Source organism: Caloenas nicobarica, chromosome 26 (assembly GCF_036013445.1).
Source record: "Caloenas nicobarica isolate bCalNic1 chromosome 26, bCalNic1.hap1, whole genome shotgun sequence".
NCBI classification, from domain to species: domain Eukaryota; kingdom Metazoa; phylum Chordata; class Aves; order Columbiformes; family Columbidae; genus Caloenas; species Caloenas nicobarica.
The window spans coordinates 3,373,393-3,380,167 of NC_088270.1; positions in this window are offsets into that span (position 1 = coordinate 3,373,393).

The window sequence follows — 6,775 nt, forward strand, 5'->3', positions numbered from 1 at the left end:
CACAGTGATGTAGTGCTGCTCCCCATCATCTTTAATGCAAATTACAGTGTGTAATAACTTGTATATTTATGACTGTGTGTGGCCAGAGCCGCCTGTTTCTATTAATGTCTCTCCATTGCCTGAAGTGAGTGAACATAGCAGATTGGATCAGGCCTGAGGTCTCAGTACACAAGCTGGACAAGTATCCTGCAAGAAGTGCACAGTATCTTGCATTTTAAATCTTTTAATCTCTGTTAGAGAGTGGCTTAACCCCTGATACAGGAGCTATAACATCCAGTTGGTGTAATGATGACAACCGTGGGAATTCTTAATATCCAAATATTGGATATGGGTTGGCATAAAATTGGCTGCTGTAACCCTGAGCAGGTAGAATGAAGTCGAGAAGCAATTTAGTTTGGAAAAAGGATAAGTTGAAGGCTGATTGATAGATAGGTGCCTGAAAACACCAAGGGAGGGAATCTGGAGGTGGATGGATGAGATGTGTGAGTTCATGGAAAGGCGGTAAGAACTGTGCACAAGAGATGCAGCGAGTTCAACAGCAGATGTGAGCTACTGTTCCAGCTTTTTGTGCCTACGGGGCACAGCAATAAAGGGGTGAGTAAAGTTCTCTCGTGGAAAATGTCTGCAGGAACCGAGCTGATGCTGGGCTCACCCTGTGAACCAGCAGATTAACTTAATTGTTCCAGACTTGCTCTGCAGCCAGCAAAGGCCACTCTGGCCCTTGGGTCTAAAATCCCAGATAAGGGGAGGCAGCATCCCATGGAGAGCCTGATCACTTCTGGGGCTGTGGGAGCAGGGACAAGCTGGAGGAAAAAAACACTGGAAGGAAGGGAAAGGTTGAGGGTGGCTTTGAGCAACGGTTAGGAAAGAGAAAGTGTGAGAAATAAGCAGGGAATTTAGCTAAAAGGTTCCTTGGCTGATTGATTTAACTTACACTGGAGAGAAACTGGCCTTAGGTCCAGTCTGCAATGCTTTTACGTGATTGCTCTCCCTCTGAGCATCCTGGAATGACACTTGGGCCAAGTGTTTTAACAAGAAAGGCATAAGAAATGTCCCTTCAAAGGACAGTTCCGTAATATATGCTTTTCATGCCAGTTCAGAAGCTGTAGGTCTGTTTTACCCACTGGGCTCCTCTGTCAGCAGGTGCATAGGAGATGCATCTCCTTGCATCTGGAAATTTGTTTAAAAATGTTGCATCATGAGTTGGGGCACGTTTTTGGGACTCTCTTATGATATGGAAACTCTCAGGCTGTCCTTGGAGCAGAGCCATGTGCTATCAGCTCCTTGAAAACACAAGTTGATTAAATATGTAGGTCAGAAAACAGAAAGCACATCCCAGTTTATTTCATAGATCAGAGTTTTGTTGCCTAATGTTATATGACTGGAGCTGCTGATGATTTTTTTTAAGGTAGTATAATAATAGCCTTGTTCTCAGCTCAGGGATTAAACAGGGTCATCAGGTTTTGCTACCCAAAGGGTGAGTGCAGTTTTTTCAGTGGCATTAATAAATAAAAATACCTGTGAGGCAATCAGGCTACGTGTGAGGATTGCTGTGGTGCAAAAATAGCTAACAAGGAGCAAAGTCTTCAGAGTAGAATCCACCTCTGTCCATAAATGGGCTAAACATAAACACACATGCATCTCAAACCAAAATTAAGCCAGGAATCCTACAGGCAGTTGTTGCCCCCAAGCCTTCCTTACGGCTCTATTTCTTTTCTCACCTTCCAGCCCCCAAAGAACTGGACAGGGAGCTGCTCCTGTCTGTCCCTCAGCCTGTTTGGTGCTGATTGTCCCCCCTGGGTATTTTGCTGCTGGCTGGAGCAGCCTCGCACAATGCTGAGCAATTTTGCTTCCGAAATCAAAGGAATGCCTGGGTCTGGCTAAATCATTCCTCATTATCTCAGCGGGCAGCTAGATTTGCAGTGAGCATGTATTAGATTGTGTGTCTTCTGGGGATAGCTATTTTTTTTTTTTAATCATCAGATTCCATGACTTAGCATCATAATTAGCTATTAGACATATATAGGCCCGTCAAGAGCTGCTTTTGATTTTTTTTTTTTTTTAGCCCGCTTATACTAAGAGTCTTTCTCATTTATAGGGGAGTTTTGCATGGTTCTTCTGACAAGTGCAAGATAGCCAGTGGGAACGAGACCTGTAATTAATCCTCTGAATGCACAGCGCAAGCAGGAATGGCTCTTGGACAGAGAAGCTCTTCAGTTGCTGTAAGGTATATGACAACACAGCAAACACTGTTAGTTAGAATGGTGGGGTTTGTGATATCAATGCAAAAAGAGACTCCCTTGGATGCTGCAAAATTTGGGCGTCTTGTTTTGTCACAAAAGTGTTAAAAGTGGTGGAAAGCACAGAGTGAGGATGGTTGTCCTTTTAAATTAAGTTCTTCTTTTATGTAACGCTACTTGGTTTATTGCACAGGAAATATCTTTGTTGCCTAGCTCTCTAGCTACTATAGTACCTGCCATTTATTGCAATTTACTTCAGAGGCTGTTTTGCTGAGTACCTTGTGTTCTTGGATCAGATACAGCACCCTTTGATTCCTGTTGTGCTTTTGTCTTTGCTTGCTTGGCTCTAAACATTTTGTTCCCTGAACATGGGCCCAGGTTCTCCTCGCTCCCATGCTGCAGCAAGCTGCAGCCTCACAAACTGAGACTTGCTCTGAATTTCTCTGTGCTGCTGGTTTCGGTTCCTGTGCACCATGGCACTCTGGTCCACACCAGCACCTGCCAGTGTTTGAATGCAACCAGCTGCTCTTTCCTTGGTTTTATGGCACCTCTTGCACCAGCATCTCAGCCTCCAAACAAAACAAAATGCTAGGTTAATAAGAGTCTTGAATTAGCACGCTTCCAGCAATGCGTGGGTACTGGGCAGAGGGGCTGTGTCATCCAGTTTAAATGCCCACAGAGCTCCCATGTTAGGTGCTCAACATCCCATTAAGAATTATTTATTTTAGATTGTATTTAGCCTTAACAGCCTCATGATAGTCCATATCGCTGCTCTGTTAATATTGCTGAGAGAGGAGAAAAAATGTTAACCCTGTTTTGTAAATGGCCAAAGCCACATAGACCGGCTGTAGTGGAGCAGGGACTGTAATCCCTAATTCTAAATTCTCTATTAAAACCTTAATCCTTGGGCTATCCTTCTGCTTCAGACAGAGTTCGGGATGGATGGTGTATAATTTGTCTGAAGTGATGCACCTGCCACTATTTATTGTCCTTCTGCCCCTGTCAAAGTTGCTTTTTTTCTTCCCTTTTAAATTTTTTTTTAATTGCCTTTTTTTTTTTTCCTGGAGTGATTAAAAATTGAATTTCTTGCATTTTGTAGGTCTCTGTCATAGTCTTGTGGTTCAAATACTTCAAGAAATTCCATGTAGACTAACAGTGTCGTGGGACTGATAAAGGCTGATGCCTGGACTGGTTAAAGGGGAAGAATCGGAGCATGTGGTTTCCAGCATTCACTGCATGGTGAGAATCAAAACATCTCCTGATTTGCCTGAGGATCTTAATATTTTTTGAAGAAATTTAGTGGAAATATGGGGGAGGTGGGAATACAGATATTTCACAGAGAATATAGACAGAAAAGAACAGCAGGGTAGGGGGGATGTGGAAATAGGTCAGATGCATTGCAGACAAAAAAAATCATTATTATGATTAGGAGAGATTAAGGAAGGCAAGAGCGAACAGCATCAAAGGAATCCAATTTATCAAGCCATTTAAACGAGCATTCCTTGCGAGGCAACTTCTCCATACGGTACACCAATTTGGAGCAAAAGGAGAGGAGAACGTCCCATGCTATGTGTTTAATTTAATGTCTACTCTTCTGTATATTAATCCATGAATTCTTGAGGAGACCTTTTTTAAATTGGCATGAGGAACAAATGGTACAGAAACTCTTCCCCACCCTTCCTTGCTTGAGTTCTTTTAGATAAGCCATAATTATCCAGGTAGGTCTCTAGGTAAAGAATGCACCCAGTGTAATAGCAGTGCTTGCTGACAGCAGTCAGTCAATCACTTCTGCAGCACGTTAGATGCTTTACATAAAATAAAGAGGTTCTCATCTCAAAGGTTTCACATAAAAGGCAATTTATAAATGTGAAGTTGTTTCATGGGAGGACATGAAGAAACTTCGCAATGACAAGTAGATTCTTTTGCTTTTCTCAACTTTTGGGCAACTGTAAGTCTGGGAGATCTGACCAGCACACTGTGACTTACTCAATCTCCTTTTCTCCCCTTTTTCTTTCTAGTTTTGATTAGCTGCTTTGTCCCACATGCCATAACAGCAAGAAAATTGATTTTGATTTGGATGAGGTTTGCTTGCTTCGTTTGCATCAAGGTAGGAATGAATACTGAAAGCTTGAGCTCAGTAAAACAGGAAAACATTCTTCTCCAGCACGTTTTTATTGATGTACCGAACAATGGTGAACACAGGCAATGATTTGCAAGAGACACACATCCTTTTGTAAGACAGACCCTACACTGTATGAATTCTGTTGTGATCTGAGAATCTGGGGCCTGTTTGTGCACAGCATCTTTTGTTGAGGTAAATAGCTGCATTTTCTTTGACTTCACACCAAGTAGAGTGTTCCTTATATATTTTTAACATTGGTTTGGGTCTTCCAGACAGAAACCACAACCCCTGAGCTGTTTGACTGAGCTCCGCCATGTCAAATGTTTCTTAGCAGGAGCAAGCTGCTTGATAAATTTGAACAAAATGTGGATGTCTCTTTAACAGTGGGTTAATACTGGCCGAACATCTTTCTGAACAGCCGAACACTGCTGCCAGAGGCTGCGGGCTGGTTTGCAGCCTAAACCAAGCCCTGCAGAACTGCTGACTTGAGCCGAAGCATGTAGAAGGTTTGGCGTTTTAGAAGCTTTTAATTAACAGCACATTTTATGCTGCTCATTAGTTTCCTATTCAGGAGGAATTGGTGTATGAAGCATGCTAAAACTTTAAAGTCGTTGCCACCCGTACAGCTGAAGTTACAGCTGGTGTGTTCTCAGCCCTTCCAAGCCGAGATGTCACGACTTTTCTGCTGCCTTTGCAGCAATCCAGACTTGGGTTAATGTTTTTATTGCTGACTGGCTGTCACATTGTCACTCCGACAATGTCGCCTTTCAGGTCCAAGCACTGCTAGAACTCACTCTGCTCTTTGTGCAGCACAAGGCCGAGCTTTGATGGAAATAACCTGGCTCTCCTTTGTTTAGGCAATAGAGCGAGCGTGTGGGGAAAATCTCACTCCCAGTCTTGTTTTGGACCTTTTCCAAAGATTGCCTTAAACATTGAAGCAAGATACTTATCCTTCTGTTTTGATGAAACTCCAGATCTTGATGGTTTTATGCATGTTAAATACTTGCTACCACAGCTTTGACTGGTTTCACTTGGTCTAGAGTTTCTGAGTTCAGTACAACTATGCTAAATTATACCTGGTAAGATTTTGGTGTCTTATTGCTGTGTGGTTTTTACCTAACAATACAAGGTAACTCAATATCAACAGTCTTCTATTGCTGTGGTCCAGCACCCTGTGAAAATCTTTCAAGCGCTGCTTTAGATTATCCTTGTAGTGTTGGATATTGATCCAGTCTGACGGTATATGTGCTTGGAAAGAGAGAAAGAGCAGCAAAGTGTAAAGCACAGCCACTTCTTATAAACTAGCACCCTAGAAATGCGCTTTCATTATGTAGTGGAAAGGAAAAAGGAAAAATTAGGCCTTAACATAATTGTCTGGATATTTAGACTTTGTTCCTAAATGTGTTACTGACTCCTGTGACATCCTGCAAGTCCTTTTAACCACGGCATGCTTAAGATTTCCCATTTATAAAAACCACTGGCGATGGTTTAATTCTTAATTAATGTTGATGAAGAACATTGCTTTGCTTTGAGAGCTGCTGAAAGAACTTGCAAGTCTTGCCATTATTATTGTTGTTCCATCTTTAAGCTGTCAGATTATATAAATCTAGGCAGATGCCTTAAAGCATTGTGTGCAGAGGAAAGCTCTCTAAAGGAACAAATTCCCTTTCCTTTGTCTTGGAATAAAATGTCATAATTGTATGGGAAGATAGGACAGCTATTATTGAAAAGAAGGTATAAAAGGGTTGGAAAAAAGCTAATGCAGCACTCGGAAAATAAGAGATGGGAGATAGCTCTTCCTTCAGACTGATAATGAAACATGAACCATCCCAAAACTGACCTGTTTAGAGTGTTTAATAAACACTTTGACATTAAGGGCCCTTTATGGCTGTGAGACAATGTTGTTCACTTAATGCCCTGGGCTCTGGAATGCAAATGTCATACCCAGGAGCCTGGGATAATAGCATTTTAACATGCTTGTTGATGCGATTTATTTTTTAACCTGAAAGTCTCAAAGGTATTTTAAAGGCATCAGCTAGACACCCAAAATAATTTGCTTTCTTCGTCACAGTCTTGCCTAAACTTTATGCTTGGAAGTTGAAAACCTTGACTTTGGGAATTTTAGATCAAGGCTTCTGTGGGGATTCTACAGGGTACTTTCAACGTAACGTGAACGTGATGAACAAAATTATCCTGGTGGTTAATATAGCTATAAAAGAGAAGTATTAAAGTGTGTTTTCCAGAAATCCTGTAACGTTGATTAATTACCTGCACACATTCTTCTTTCCTGAATCCATCTCCTTTCCTGAATCCATCTCCAGAGCCGAATACAGAACTTTTTAGGATCTTTCTAAGGCTGCTACTGTTTGTTGCATTGCTCTGGAAAATTCTGGGACGTTATCTGCTGCATTTT